Source organism: Varroa destructor, unplaced genomic scaffold, assembly GCF_002443255.2.
Source record: "Varroa destructor unplaced genomic scaffold, Vdes_3.0 BEIS01000003.1, whole genome shotgun sequence".
Taxonomy (NCBI): domain Eukaryota; kingdom Metazoa; phylum Arthropoda; class Arachnida; order Mesostigmata; family Varroidae; genus Varroa; species Varroa destructor.
The window spans coordinates 150010-166563 of NW_019211456.1; the positions used below are offsets into that span (position 1 = coordinate 150010).

The 16554-nt window shown below is 38.3% G+C and overlaps 1 long non-coding RNA gene across 4 annotated transcripts; it reads left to right on the forward strand.

Moving 5' to 3' along the window:
* The first annotated feature begins 3666 nt into the window (after positions 1 to 3666).
* On the forward strand, positions 3667 to 7582 carry LOC111247403 (uncharacterized). 4 transcript variants are annotated; one of them, XR_002672106.2, is made up of 5 exons: positions 3667 to 3911; positions 4094 to 4133; positions 4724 to 4881; positions 5038 to 5069; positions 5540 to 6612. It is a non-coding gene; the product is annotated as an uncharacterized LOC111247403 (long non-coding RNA). The 4 variants fall into 4 exon arrangements; XR_015323871.1 differs by lacking the exon at positions 4724 to 4881 and adding an exon at positions 7062 to 7531 and having other exon boundaries at positions 3668 to 3911; positions 5540 to 6106; XR_015323870.1 differs by lacking the exon at positions 4724 to 4881 and having other exon boundaries at positions 3668 to 3911.
* The last annotated feature ends 8972 nt before the right edge of the window (positions 7583 to 16554 follow it).

Sequence of the window (16554 nt, forward strand, 5' to 3'; positions counted from 1 at the left end):
TGATTAATGAAGATAACGTCGTTAATCAAAACAATCAAAAAAGCTAGACATTTTCTATATGCCGAATTTTCTCTAACTACAATTATCTGGGAAAGGATAAAAAAAGCTACGGAAGGCTATGAGTCTACAGAAATGTTACTTCGTCCACTACCAAGACGCAACAAACAACAGTTCTAATTTAAAATACCCTTTGCAGATTCGAGTGTCAGATTGTCACAATATGGACTATTATACAACCTTCAAAAACTATAAGCTTATGAAGAACTAACCTATACATCGAGCATTTTTAACCAGAAAAAGTTGACCGAGAATACCCGCTGAAGACTTTGACGCGTCTCTCTCTTTAATACACATATACCAGGGTCACATATATCTTAGAAGACGAGGACTATCTTTTTATACTCGTTGGTATAATGAATAGTTAAGTAAAGAAATTCACCATGAAGCTTTATAACATCGACATTAAAAAGGATCATTTTCGTCATGTCTCAAATAAAGGACATCCAAACACCTTCGAGTCATTTGGCGTAACTACAAATTGTAATTTCTAAGCACAAACTAGTGTTACTGTACCACCGTGCAAAAAACGGTACAAGCACTCTAACGTTTGTCGAAGCAGAAGCTAATTTAGACGAGACTCCTGCAAACTTACTGATACGTGTACAATATATAATACTGGAATCCATAAAAAAAAAGGTGGCTTATGAAAGATGGGATTTCTCTTGGGAATAAAGATTTAATGTTGCAGCGATAGTTCCGTAAGTTGTGGCTACTCCTTCTAGTTTCGAATTGCTGGCTTACATGCGTTATATACGCCTTGAAAGTTTCCTTATTACTTAATACGACTGTTCGGAACACGAAAGTTTGCTTTAACTTCACGTGTCCATATGAGCTAGCGAAAACAGCGCTTTTATCACCTCTCACTTGCCCTTCGCAAAGGCCAGAAGATGCCGAAATGGGTTAAAATAGGCTAGAAGATTCGATAGGTGAGAGCATTACTCAAAAGTGGCCTGATGGGTGTTTTCTATCTAAAGAACATATCCCACTTAACTTTGCAAGTTCTTTCCAATTTGTTTGAACAGCTTTTCAGTAAAGATAGATGTTTGCTGAACTTACATCGGTTAGCTCTAGAACGTTCAGTACAAAACAATTTTTCTGTATTGCTTTCTATTTAGCATAAGCAAACGGTTGATGTCTAATTAACTTCCTATTCACCTGATCTAAACATCTTCAAAGTTCAAACTCCTGGTATAGAGATACATTAAGCGACAGGAGGAAAACAGAGAGAAACGATGTTACTAGAGAGGAGACCGGAAATTGCGTGTACCTAGGATAGTCGTTAACAACGTAACACGTGCATTGCACATAAGTTTGACATGTGGTACGAGGCAACAAGACACCGGAGTCGGCATCCGAGGCGCCTATATATATATATATATATATATATATATATAATAAAGGCCTTTTCAGTCGAAGCGATGATTTGTGTTATTTTTAACAAGACTTACAGAACAGGGGTAAAATTTTGTAATTTGAGTGCAACGATTCATTATTATATATTAGACAGTACTATATAATATGTTAACCGGCACAATGATAGACGGTTATGCTCTAGACATTAACCATTGTCCTCAATGCCCGGTTATTTTTCACGCATGTCATGATCCCAATCAATTAACGACGCGTCATGTTTAGGCATGCACCATCGTGAAATTATTTTTTAGTTAGTTTTTAGTTACGGCTTCACCGTAGCTCCAGCGGAAACAAATCACATGGGCTAATGTCAGCAGACAACACTGTCATTTGCTAGCAATTCTTTACATCAAGGATAGAGGTGTGCTAGAAATCAGTGGTACAGCCACAACGCGTTTGTAAAACCTAAAATCTCAGGCCAGGTGCGGGCCACGTAATTCATGATGTGTGAAGAGCGTTATACGTGCACCACGTAATGGTCAAGAAGGAAGTCAAGTCACAGACCATACCATTTACAGGGCAACGCTGAAAGATAGAGGTTGAACTTGCCTTCTATCAGCAAAACTGTCAAGTATGCTAGTGTGCCAAGGATCAATGACAACGAATAACAGCCAGGGATGATATTCTGCTTAAAACAAAACAAAGAAAAACTAATAGAATTCTGTTTGCTGAAAAAAACTACGAATTTACTGATATCCACTAATGCATTTTACCCTTTATCGAAAATATTGATATAGGAACAAATAGCGGTAAGTATAAAGAAGGCTAATTTATCTAAGCGGCAACATACGAACGACAAGCGCGATCATACTGAACCTTTGAATAATGCAATACCGTTTTCGATAAGTTGCAGAAAACCCGAAATCTAGGTTATACTACCGATCGGTCTAGGTTATGTGTTTTCCCAAAAATATGATTCCCAAGAATTTAAGTTTTGCACTAATCTTGAACACAAATCAACTCGCTTCCAACGTGCAGTGTAATTAAGGAAATCCAACTTCCGAGACGTTACAGTAACGTATAGAACAAAAATTCTCCTCGTCGCATGCAGTTACCAATAAAACGTACTTGATATCCCTGCCTCGAAGCAATATGGATAACGTCTGTCTCTGCTTCGGCGCTCTCAAGCCACTTTTGTTTTCCTTTAAATGCGTCGCTAGTGTTGTAAGCTCACTTCTTCTGATCAAGCGGTACTATTCGCGCCAAAACTCGTCCTTCGACATGGTGCATATAAGCTCGCCGTATAGATGTTCCTTTGAACCACAACCTCGATGTAAGAAACGAAAATTCCATTTATGTCTACAATGAGTAGTTAGGTGGCGCATTGATTAGAGATAACAACTGTAGTAATCACTCACTTTAAGGCTTCTTTCGTTGGGTATTGATGGTTCACAGTATTAACTGGAGCAAACTTATTTTGACGGATATGGTTAAATATGGCATATAAGTTAACTTGTTTTACTACGATTGCTGGACACATACTCTATATATAAAGCGGTTCCATATAAAATGTAACTTTTTACTTTAGTTACACATGTTTTCGAAGTGTCCATAGTACCCCTTCACAATCGGTCAAATTCGCTAGGAACATAAACATTAACATTGGGCTGGAATATGATTGTCTATCTCTATAAAATTTCATGCATTTCATATGGACTTCTGCACGGGAACTGGACATGCTCACATCTGATCTGTAAGTAACTTCGACTGTGCTTACGAATTTGTGCAATGACCCGTCACAGCTGGTGAGATAGTACGAAGAACCTGGGCTCATGTAGGCTACATAGAACACGTAACCTCTAAGTTCCGTGTGAAAACTCACGTGGAAAGTTATCGTGTGGCTATTGTTATAGAATAGATGTAGCGGAATGAAAAGCCTCCGGTCAGATTGACTCACAAGTCAACTAGGTCACAAGCAATTAGTTTCCATTAATGTACTTCACATGCTTCCTCAAGAGCTGGATGCACCTCTGCAATCGACATCCTAATGTACTTGCATTCTAAGAATAATGTGTCCGAGGCTAAAATATATTGAATACTAGAAAAAGAAAATATATAGTTTCGTTGTCATCGACGAATAGTCACGATTTCTGTTTGACACGCTTCAACGTTCAATTCGGTTTGAGAAAAAACGGAGCGGAGAGTCTGTTCCCAATCAGAAAATCTAATTTTAGATAAAGTTTTAGAAATGAATATGCGTGTCTATCATTAATTTTCGATATCAACTCTCAGTTTTGCTTTCGTGCATTTTAATTTCCATGCAAAATTAAAACTAACTGATACTTCCTGCCTGCCTGCCTGCTAGAGATATTTCGTTTATGTCTCAATATACATTTACAACCGTTCCCGATCGCGCCAGACATTCCATTCTCGATAAGGTTTACACGAATGCGCTCGTAAAATCGCTGACCAGAACAATTCTGTATAACCCAAAACCGGTAAGACTTAATTTGGTTCTTAATTAAATCGCATTTACTTAAGAAAATATTTAATAAGGACATGAATATTGTTTTCCTCCGTTGTCTTTAGCGGTCTATCCTTAACCGCTCATGACTTCTAGCCGTACCGCTCAACTGCCTAACACTTATTTGCTAATGTGACATCTGGTCGATTTATTTAGGAAATTAAACAGAGCCATGTTCGCCACTTGTCGTCATCAGGTTAGTGCATAAAAATTCTGGCCTACCACTTTTTCGTGTAGCTTATCTTAATGCTGCTATTGGAAGAGAATCTAACGTTGTTATTTTTAAAATCCAGCCTACAGACACAGCAGAAGACCACTAAGGGGCTTAATTCCTGTATCTTTTATATATAATAACATAGCAGGTTGTGTAACGTTTACACGGATGCACTCCTTATACTTTCAGTAGGCAAGTGCAGATTACTTCCCTTTGATTGCATTCTCTTTAAATGATCAATTCACTGTTCAATTTAATCCCTCCTTTGTACCATCCAGAATACCTCGTTCAAGTTCTGTTGGTTTGTTTCTAGTTCGGATAGGAACACTTCGATATATTTTGATTTGCTTGAAGCTCTTTTTCTATAAACGTATTTTTGCAAGCAAGTTCTCACTACCTTTCGACCACCAGCGCCGCTCGTCAGATTACATTGGCGTAGCGATTGTAAATCCAATTTGACTAAATTTCTCATGATTTAGTCTTGTGGCTACTGTCTTAAGATAGAGGAGAATAAGGCGATTTATTGGCTTACAGTGATTCCGTAACTTTGACTCTGGATTCTCATTTGGCAGCAAATCGTGAATACGATGCTATGTCGATCTAAGTAGCGCTCACCTGGTTAGAATCGAGTTTTTGCATAGATGTGTAGGACCACCCCGCTGTATATCTGGGTGCGGCGACTAGGAGAACTTCTATCAAAACAACGGACACACGAAAAGGCATTAAAAGAGTAAGCCGAAAATTGTATATCATTAAATAACATATCGAACTGGCAAGAATAACCCTGTTAACCACAAATCAGACGTAAAGTGACAAATTTCACATCTTTCTTGCATGATACCATTTGGGATGCGTTTGTCAAACACTGCTGGTTCTTACGATGAAGACGTTCAGTTTTGGTCTGCTATCGATATTACGGTATGTGGTTTCACCATTGTTTTACCAAAAGGCTTGTTGTGGTCGTAGATTCGTTAAAGACCGCAGTAAAATTATGCATTGAGTCTGATCTAACATCCCGAAATCTGTTAGAAAAATGTTAGAGAGTAGTACCAATTATAGTCCTCTACAAAGATCTTGGGAAAAATATCTGCTTTTTAACTCACCCTATAGTACGCACGTGAAGCTCGTACAAAGATCAGTTGAACATACATATAACGCCTCAACTGTAATCAATATACAAAGAGAAAAAGATCTCTTAGATCTGGATGTAACGAGATTGGAATTTGCGTTTATATGGGTAGACAGTACGAATTATTGTAAAATTACAATATAATTAAAATAATTGAGTTGACCGAGACAATAAAACTTTGAAAGCACTTAGAAGAGCTTTTGGAAGTTGTAAATTAGTTAGAAATTGTAGCTTAAGGAAACCGTTTCTCCTTTTTCAGTATGAGAGTGTTTATAATCTGCTGTGAGAAGAGCGTCCAACCCAAAAGGGCTAGGCGATCAGGCGGTTGGACTAAACAAACGGAGTATTTTAATCTAGTCAACTAGTGGGCGTAAACGGTTAGCTCCATCTCAAGAGATGCTTTTAGCAAATCAGTTAGCCCGACCGACGGTGAAAAGCTGCCAGCAGCATGTTCAGGCAGGGCTCTCGCTGCAACCAAAACATTATAATTTCCATCTTTCGGAACCAATGAATGAGTGATCATGATATATATCCCCAAGTGTCCGTGAAAAGATGTAAACATCCCCTTACTTTCCTTGTAATGTAGTATTCAAAAAGAAAAATTGTCCGAACAAGTCGAATACGAAATATTCAGGACTAGCTCTTGTGAACGACGTTATTATTTGAGCTTTTGGAACCTCAAATTCATCAGTTGGGTCTTCTCAAAAATAGAGGTGCGCTCGGATTTCACCTTGACAAAGAGTTTGTTCATCCTGCCGTGCTAGAAAAAGAGCACTGTTTAAATCGTCGAAAGCCTCTTGCCAGAGAACGCCATTTTTAAACGAAAGTTAGTATAATTACTTATTACACCTATAGCGGCTGCAAAATAGTTTACTTGGATTACATTAGAACATGCCCAAAAAATAAATAGTCACGATCTTTCCAATCAATTTCTCTTTCGTAATTGGTAAACCTTTGTCGCTTGTAGGTCAGATTAAAGTTATTTTTGTATAGGGATAAGTAGTGGCGAACAGGGCTTAAGTTCCAACGTTATATATTTCTTAAAACGATTATATTGGAGATTCTCATGTGGGTGCTATTGGTCTGCCTTTCATATCATTGTTGCTTAAAAAACTAAATGCTTGCACCGTTTCCCAACTGTACAAAGTAGATCCTAAAAATGTTTTTTTTTTTTTGAGTTCAGCAATAATATTCTTTACAGTAAATGTACCCTAGTGCTTAAAATCATTGCACAGAACAAAATTCCAAACCATAGTTATAGAGGCGGTATTATGAGCGCGGTACGTCTGCATCCCATATCAACCAATATATGCTACAAGCTGCCTTTTTCATATTCCCGCCACTCTGTTTGTGTAAATAAATATGGCACTCTATTTAGCTTTGATTGTTAGAGTTTTTCTTTGACTGTGCTCACGGTGAATCAAAAGTTTTATTTGGTAACTGGTAGAATCTCTACAGTTCCGTAATTGTTTATTTGAGTAGTTTAGGAAGATTTTTTAAAATGATATCCGTTTTTGATTCCCTTTGAAATAATTCACCTTCAGTTCTGACAGGACGCCTTGTAACCTTGTTGATATAGTTACTAATCGTTGTTAACTAGAGAGGAAAAGCTATTCATATCTCCGTTACTTTAGTTTTCACCGTGAGTACAACGCGATTGTTATAGATTTTTGCTGCAGGCCGTTTGAGACCCACGGGGAATCTATTATGGTCCGATTGGCCTATCGCCGCCAATATTTTTTCTAAGTGCACAGTCTCTTGAACTTCGTTGAAATTGACAGTTGGTTTCTTCGCCTTGGTTGGCTGTTGAAGCATAGCTTTACTTGGAGCTACATCGTACCGCCTTTCCTTCTTTGGCTCCAGCCTGGCTTCACACAGAAGTTACAGATTTGGAACTGACCAAAACGAAGGCGATGAAGCTTGGAAGGGGAAGCAGAATAATGGCCGCTAACACCCTGTACCTTGCCAGGTCGCCCTCTGTCTACGTTAACTGGATTCCGTATTTAGGGGTTGTCCTTCTCCGCAAATAGCAGAAGTTCCATTACGCACGTCGCCGAAAGATGCTGGAAAACAGTGTTAGCCGCACGATCAATCTAGTCGTCTCGCCGCTTGTCCTACGCAGCCGCTCTCAATTTGTCCAACTTCAACGTAGCTTCGACCATTCGGAAGATCATTCGGAAGGATCTTACAGCAAGGAACCTTGAAAAAATAAAGCGTCTTTCTCCTAAACAACACTTGTAGTAGATAACCGCCCCGTGTATTTTTTAGTCGATTCGTTATTGCTTGTAGAGAACCTATGCCCTCATTTTGGGGTCCCAGCAAGTGAGGCCTTGGAGACCAAGCTTAGGAACTGGAAGCGAAAATTGGTGGGGTTTTTGTGCTTCGGATGCGATGAGGAACAAGACGTGGAAAGGGACGAATCGGCCAAACAGACATGTTGTCGCTTGCCTTATCGTGCATGGGCCTCATCGTAGATTCGGCGAAGAACTGGAGTTCCTATAAGCCTGACGTTACATGTAAGTTATCCAGATAAGGAGGAGATTGCAATAGATATTATACGATAAATTTTAATCAGTTTCATAAACTCAACAATCCTCGTATAACACACACAAATAATTTTAAATGGTCTTATATACTCACTTTGATCTCGGAACATTGTAGTGTTGATTATTATATATAAAGTTTTTTGACTACTATTAGAAAAGTTGAACAGGTAATATTTGACATAATAAAATCTCCCTAAAGGGAGATACCTCACCAACCATTAAAATAGTCGAACAAAATGAAATCGTTATATAAAAAATTACTGCTGGCTTCGGTGGGTCTCAGTTCAATAATTGTACGATTGGCGCGCCTGTGGGCGAAGGAGACACTCTCTCTCAACATGAACGGTTAGGCACTTCGTTAAAGCGCCCCGAAAAGGCGGTAGGTCTGGCGTCTAAATGCAATTTTGTCAGTTGTTCTCTGACCACCGCCAAAGCTACATTAAACAAGCTGACCTAAAGCAGCACGCACTTAGCAAGAAACTGAGGGTATAACCTCTATGGGTGACTTGTAGTTCGTATTGTTGTGTGCTTACGCGCGAATCAAATATTAAAATTGGAGATCACTGCTGCAATGGCGCTGCGAAAGGCGAACAGCTTCCGTATTATCAATTTGCAATTCGCAAAAGGAAATTGAACTTACACCTATTACATGCTGATTTGGGCCTAGAAACTGTGACCAGGCCAAATAACAAACAATGCTCTTATTCGTGTGCGATTGGGTAACAGTTTTCAAAAGCAGCGCATAGCCCCCTTTCATGTATGGATATTGCTGATACTAATAATGATACTTATGCGAATGTTCAAAGAAACTTCAACATCCTCAAGATGTTTCGAAAATATTCTCCGTGAGGTTCCACGAGGATATCAGTTACAGTTATTTCTTGAATACAATTGGTAACAGCGAACAATTACGACAAAAGCCAGGTGAAAATTGATGTTGTATAATGACATCACTGAAAGGATGGACAGTGCTAAATATATAAGACGGTACCATACTAAGTGGCATTGGCCTGTATATATTTAGTTAACATTTATCCAACCAAAAAAGAATGTAAATTGGTTGGTTGAATTGGTAAAGAAATTTCGAGATAAAACTTAGTTTCCTGTCAAAACTTTTCAGCGCTTTCAATACTAACTATAGTGTAAAAAGTATATACAGATCTATGGGGACCTGGCTAGAACAATTTAATCGCAACTCGAAGCAGACGAAAGATGCAAAGTTTTCCTGAAATGCCGCAAAATTGTTTGCGTGACGAAAACTTGAGCAAATTTGCTTACGCACTTTATGTTGTCTTGGCCACACACAGTTCCACCTATAACAGCACGGTGCAGATTGACTCGCACGTTAGAGATCAATGCTCACAGTTTCTGTGTTAGTTATGATCCTAACTGAACAGCATTAGGCCCTTCCTAGATACACCGCTTGCAAATCGCTGTCCCGTCCAAAGAGCTTGTAAAGGTTGTCAAGCAACATCTTCATGTCGGAAATGCTATCATGTAACAAGTTTCTGTAACCATAACAATATTGAAATTGTAAAGAAGGGTGTAACTAGGGGGTAAACATTTAAAACATTCTTATCACTCGATGAGAGCCTGGTGTCTGATTACGTAGTGAGTCTGTTCGAACCTGTCTGGGGTCAGAGCTGCTGTTTCGAAGAGTAGGATGCTGCATAGTAGAAGTCACAAGGCCAAAAGGCTCGGTCGTAGTGAAAGTCACCCTGTAACTGAGTGGGTCCCTCTGGCGTAGTCGTTGTTGGTGGTCCATGACCTGGCGGAAGAACGGGGATCGAAAGCAACTTTTTTTTTGTACTCTCGAACATGCCGATGAAACAAATAGTATTTTTTTTTGTGTTGCACGCAAGACGTGAAAATGAGTTTACAATTTTAGCTTCAAATTAAATTTGCCCTCTTTTCAAGCTCATAATTAATGACGTGAATGTTCTTACACGATTTCACTTCTATGAGGAATTATTCACGGAATCGTTGAATCTGTTTTCTAAACTGGCGCCTGAGATGATCTGCCTGGAGCAGTACTTTGTGACGCCCAAGATATAAAGACTCTCAAATGAGCGTTTTTGTTTCGGCAGGTAGAAGCGAAATTTTCAATCCACAAATCCTTAATGGAATATTGATTTTTATGAGAAGGTATGATGTCAAATTTACAGTTTGATTTCGATGTTCGTTGTCGATTATGAGTGATCATAGACTAATTTTAACGCGTTGGAGAGGTGCCAGTAACATTTGGTCAGCAGAATAAGTCCTTGGTCAAAAGAGACCACTTTGTGCGAATACGAAAATGCTCTGTAGAATTTGTCTCTCAACGAAACTGACCGCCTTGTCATAAACTTTCTGGAATGGTGTCTGCCCATGTATAACTACCGGTGCCATCAAGGATTCTATTTGCGGCAACTTCATCGTCAGTATCCTTATCAGGAACCGAGATCGACGGAAAGGTGAGGGCAATGGAGCAACTAAGATGGAAAACTGTAGTAGAATGTGTCATAGTGAGAGATTAGAAGTCTTTAACCTCAGTAATTTTTGTCATCATTGAATCAAAAAAGTGCTCTGATCTCGGTATCTCAGGCGGTATCACTACCCTTTATCTACAAAGATCATTCCTGCAAAAGGGAACAGACACCTTTCTGCAACTATTACGCTTCTAAGTTATCTCCGTTCAAGATAAATTGTTTTACAGATCGCCCGACCAGTTTTTTAGACTAATCCAAACAGTCATACATGCCTCTACCAGATTGGGCAATCTTGTCAATCTCAAGACTTAATCCCTGGATTTTCTTAGGGAACCTTAGTGGAACACTAGTAATGTTCTTCCTGTAGAAGTCGGTCGAAGATCGTGAACGAACCATCGTGGTTAGGTCTGTGCGTTCTCTGAGCGAGAAGGTCTTTTTGGTTAATTTTATTACGTTCAAGTCGCAAAGGCTTCCTTTGAAATTTTAAAAGGTAATAACACATAGCCCTCAGCCATTCTTGAATAGAATTTATGACGTCCTTATGACAGCTCGGACCACTTGCATCTGCATTACAGACCAGAACGACTTTAGTACGTATAATTGTCCCCGTTGGCCGCTCGTAGGTGGACATCGACATATAATACACCCAATTCGAAATAAAAGCAACCACTGAAACTGCTCTTTAATATATTAAACTATAAAATATAAAAAGTACTAGGCCCAAAAATATAAAAGAACATACGTATAAAGGAATTAACCGCTATGGTAATCGATTTTTTCTTTATAATTCGTTTTTTTTTTTGCAAAAATCTTTTCTATGAGAGTGTTGTAGTTCATTTTTTCAAGATTTACGGGTAAAACAGCCATTTTTGACGACATCTTTGAAACTTTATGTTGTACAACTAACCTAGGTACATTGTTCACATCCTTTTTTATGTAAATTTTTGAGTGCAGTCGTTTTTTCAATTGTGGTTTCGGGCCTACAAAAGCCACTATTGAAAAATTACAGAAGGGACACAGTTTAAGATTTTGGAAGGAATTTTCGATTTTCAATAGTTTTAGGTAAAATAATGATTTTTACTGAAATGATTGGAAATTAATAAAGTATGAACTCTATCGATGTATTATTAATATCTTTTAGTCGAGTGAATATCCTTCCAAGGCTAATCTCCTTTTCCCGTAGAGCATCATTTTAGTTTGGTTAACTCAAGATTTGATAATAAAATAACTTTTTTGGGGAAATGGTTCATCCTTGAATGCATGTATCGCTGGAGAGATTACGGAACTGATTTACGGAAACGATAGAAAAGGAGAAAAGTGTGACGTTTATCACAAAAGCGACTCAAGGTGAGAGCTAATGTGTCGAAGAAAATATCGATCACTCGGCTCTGTACGTTTCTACCTGCACAAGTGTCTTAATCTTTCGTACTCCTAACGATCTGTTTCGAAATAATCTTCAGGTATAGATACCACGGTTTTCTTTCGTCCTCGAGCTACCAAGCAGGCTCAGACAAGAGAGTGACTACTGCTCTGAGAATGTAAGTGATTGAGTTTAGGTAAGGGCTAAGACCCGTGTCACGTCTTCTACCAGAGGTTAACATTACATGTTCAGGTAGAACTAAATGTTAATACTGTTTGTTGGTAGGATCAGTTATCTCTTCGGAGAGCAGTGTAGATGCACTTAAGTAATGGACTGATGACAAAAAAGGGGGTAATTGAAACAATATAAACAGCAAGACTACTAGAATGCTTCAATAGAAGAACCGTAATAGAGCTTAGGTCATGTTAGCTGCGACCAATTGATCGAGTAGAATAACGGAATAAATGCACCTATTAAAGCAAGGCGGATTGATCGAAGCAGAAAAATAGATTTACTGTAACAGAACTAGTCTTGAGAATACTGGGAAAATTACAACAATGCGAGGTACAGTAACAATGGTCTGCGACGGCATTAGACATCAATATAACCTTATTGCGTCGAAAGAGGCATATTATTAATACATTTATATTATTCCATCAGTATAAACAATGGTAGCATTAAGGGTAGCACTGTATTTGGGTTTATCTACGATGCAGTTCACGAACGATGCCTTATGAGCACATTTAGCTTTTCAGTTCGGGACACTTCTAACATCGTAAAAACATGTTATGTCAGATTTAAACAAAATATGTCTTATCAGATTGTTCGAATCACGGATGGGTGCATAGTGAGGTCTGCTTCAAGAAACAACTTAAATGCGTAATTTAGTTTTATCCGTCAAGCATCTAATGGCAGCTCTACGAGTGTCCCGATTCAGCACTCGTTCAATAGCGTTATTGTACTCATATAGAAGATCGCCCGGTTTTGAAGCAATCAATATAGACATTTGGGGTAAAAGTGAGCCGAGACAAAAACCCTCGATGTACATCCGAGGAACATGTCTTTTTGGAACTAAACGTGTCAGTAATTCTAAGAGCAAATATTCGATTCGTCAGTAGCCTCTTATCTTAGTTTTGGAGCGATAGTATCCTCATAGTAGCCTCATATAAAACACGCCAACGCTTTTAAAGGTGTATAACCCAAAACCGTGCAGCACGTGATACTAAAATATAACATCGATAGTAGTATCATACCTTCTACTCTTAACTGAGACACGACTTGGAAAAATAGCGCACACCTGATCGTTTCCGGAGTTCTAATCATGTTTTTTAGTATTGTAACTTGCGCCTAAGTAATTTCAATAACGAATTGACAATTATGTCAACTGAAATAGCTAAAACTTAAAGGATAAGTGATATATGTACGCGAAGAGGGTGCAAGGCACTAATAATGTAATTATTAATTCATTTATTGGTTTCAATTGCATTAAGATTACACGTAACAATTACCCCCCCCCCCCCCCCCAATAAAGTTAAGGTGACTTAACTTGATAGCACATTATTCAGTTTCGCTTACTAGAATCCTGCCGTGTCTCTAAAGCGGGATGTTATATTCTTTGTTTCAGCATGTTTTCATGCCTTATGAGTTAAGCGCCGCGCACTGTTATCTATTGCATCCTGGGAGACCTGCGTTACTACGTATTTTGCTGTATCCTTGAGAACTGCCGACGTGGGTATTTCAACACAATCTAAGTTCTCTAAATCATACACAATGAGCACTCTTGGTGAAACTAAAAGCTGTCGCTTCATTCAAAGTGCTCTCTAAAGCGTTACACATCTGTTTTGGTTGCAGTAGAGAGCTCACCTTTTTAAAGACCTCTATTGGTAGGCTTACAGGCTTTCAAGGCTGTCGATTTCAGTTTTCAAGCCGCCGACTTTGCTTTACATTACGGACGTATTTACGTGCTCAAGCAAAGACATTGGCAAAGTTGATGCCTGCAACCGACTTATTACGTGGCCTACATCGCTAGGAGGCGTTTAAGTTCATGTCTTTTCCATGCCCTGATTTTAGGCCTACAGAGATCGCACCAGACTCGGCCAAACCTTTGTGAAATAGTACAAACGATTCGTTAGCTCCGTTAAAATTGCGTTAAAGGCAGAAAAGGTCAACGTGAATCTATTCAAAAGTGTCATATATTTATGAAGAATACTCCTTTGATGGGCAAAAGCTAATGAGGCTTTGTTTTGAACGATGTTTAACTTGTCCTATCGCAAAACCTTCGCTAGCGAATGAGGGAGGTTTTTTGTATCATGATATTAGGTGGGGTGGAGGTCGTATTGGTGACTGTACTATATGAAAGTAAAGTTTTCCAATGTACACTACGTTAAAGTAACGGCGTAAGTAAAGCCATGAGCGCTACTAAGTAGCTGTATCTATTATTTTAACTTACAAAACCATAACAATGTCGCAATGCTGTGCGATCGATGCTCTTTCGATTGCTTCAGTTGGAATTACATTAAAATTTATAGCAGTAAAAAGGATCTGCTAATTAAATATTCTACAAGCAGAACATACTATTCGTTATGGATGGAAAAAGTAACTCATTTCATAATGCTTTGATTTGAATAAAGCCAAATAAGGACCTGTTTTCAGGTAAATATATATATATATATATTTATAGAGAGAGATAGAGAGGGAGAGTAAGAAAGATCAATATGATTCTGTGCCCCAGAGTTCAAGAAAACTTAACAGTTTTTGTTTTGCGCTTTCCTTCCAGTGAACACTTACACATTCTATTAAATGAAAATCTAATACCTGTCATAATGGTTTTATACATTTTGTTGTTGATCTATCGATTTTGTTTTGGGACATTATCAAGATTGCCATTTGGTGATTTTTCCTTTTGTTAATATATCGTTACATATATTATATTGCACAAAGACACGGGTATACTATATGTCCCGATCGGCATATTGGTTGTTTCTAGAACCCTGCTAAAATTCGAAATTTTTTTATTTCCTTTTTAATGATAAATTTATTTATTATTTACATCTCTTTCTTGACATTATAATTTTTCTCTGACACCAATTCAACTTTACATTAGCCACTTCAACTATCCAATTAACATTTAATAGAAATTCGCTGAAATAATCATTCAGAACGTATTTTTATACCATTGTTACAAAGCATTGCCATATATATATATAGCAAAACTCATATAAAAAAGGTTGTCGGAACCTTCACTCAGAAATATCACTTTTAGGTATATGTATTGCATTTTTTCAGCTCGTCTGTCGACTGGTGTCAAGAAAACCCCCCGCTACATACAATACCATGTCAAGCTTCAAACGGCATTTCTAACCCAAAAACTGAGATTTAAATATACGGATATCTATTGTATTTTTATTTAACTCACGAAGTGAGTTCAATTTATATTATGTGTCTTACACCATAATATTCGGTAAAAATATATTTAAAAAAGCACTTAAAAATAGCTTAAAATGCATTTTCACTTCACTGTTCCGTGAAGCCTTTTATGAGTTTTTGACTTCCTTCACACTAAAATACCTATTTTAGTTATGGATGCCTGCATTACAGTTTTACTCGACTCGTTGGGATCTACCGAGTGGCGTAAAGAAAATTACTTAACATAGACCGTTATGTTAAGGTTACACCCTTCGAGGCACATTTTCTTCGAGGCACCTGAAAACTAAGATTGGAGTTTAGAGGCGCGCATCGCATCTTGATGCAGCTCGGTAAAAGCTTTCGATTGATATCAAAAATTTGCTGGATAGCTGAATATTTACGTAGACCTTATGTAAATATCCAGCTACCATTTTGTCAGCAAATATCTTCTTCAACAACACCCTCTACAAAGGTTGCCCACGTTACCCATGTGTGAGAAAGTGCTGCACAAAAAAGAACAACCGTGAAGAACGACGAAATTTGCCAAGTTAACGTGGGTGGATGAAAAAGCAAATTGGCCCAGCGAAGAAGTATTTATCCAGGCAAATTTACCTTACGCACAACTCTATTCCGGATGGTACTTTGCGATGCATCAGATATCAGCCCGATCCGCTCATTTTATAGGATCGATTTGAATTTCAATAGTATATAGATAGATTACTTAAATCGGCCGATAGAGGTTACCATGTACTAGAGCCTTCGTGATCCTTAATTGATTTGAAAAGAGGGGAAAGACAAATTATTGAGGTATTATAATAATTTAAATCACCAACTGTAGAAATTCGGTAAATAACATGGAGAAAGGAATGAATAGCGTTCGCTATTCCTCCAAACGAGGATGCAACCTTATGACAAGCATGCGATTACACTGCGTCATAACAACACCATAGCCCATGATAAACGTAAAGCTTAATAGCTGCTTCCGAGACAGAGTCTTTGTTGAGTAAGTTGAGCGTACTTGGCCACGCAACACGAGCTTCACACTGATGATATAACAGCACGCACAATACGTTGGCCGCCGTGGCGTTTTAAGCGATCTTGCGGCGTTGTTGTCTAATACGGACGGAAAGAAGGAAGTTGCTGCTGTCGGCTTACAACTAACCAAAGTAACATTGCATTTTGAAGAAAAAAGGGTCTATTCCTCCTAGGAGAAATCATTTCGATATTCGACTCTATCTTTCACGCAGACCCTCCCAGAATGAAACCTAAACGACCAAAAAATCAACATAATCCAATCATCGTAAGAAGTTATTTTGAGTGAGACAAGTTGCTACCCGAAACTTTTAATAGGATAAATTAAAGACTCCGTGGCTATTGCACCGTGCCTGTTTTGCTATCGAATACATTTTATTTCATCTTTATAGAAGTAAGGGCTAATTATATCCGTAATAGAGATAAGGCCGAATAATGGCTAGCTATTTAGCTGTAATATTAG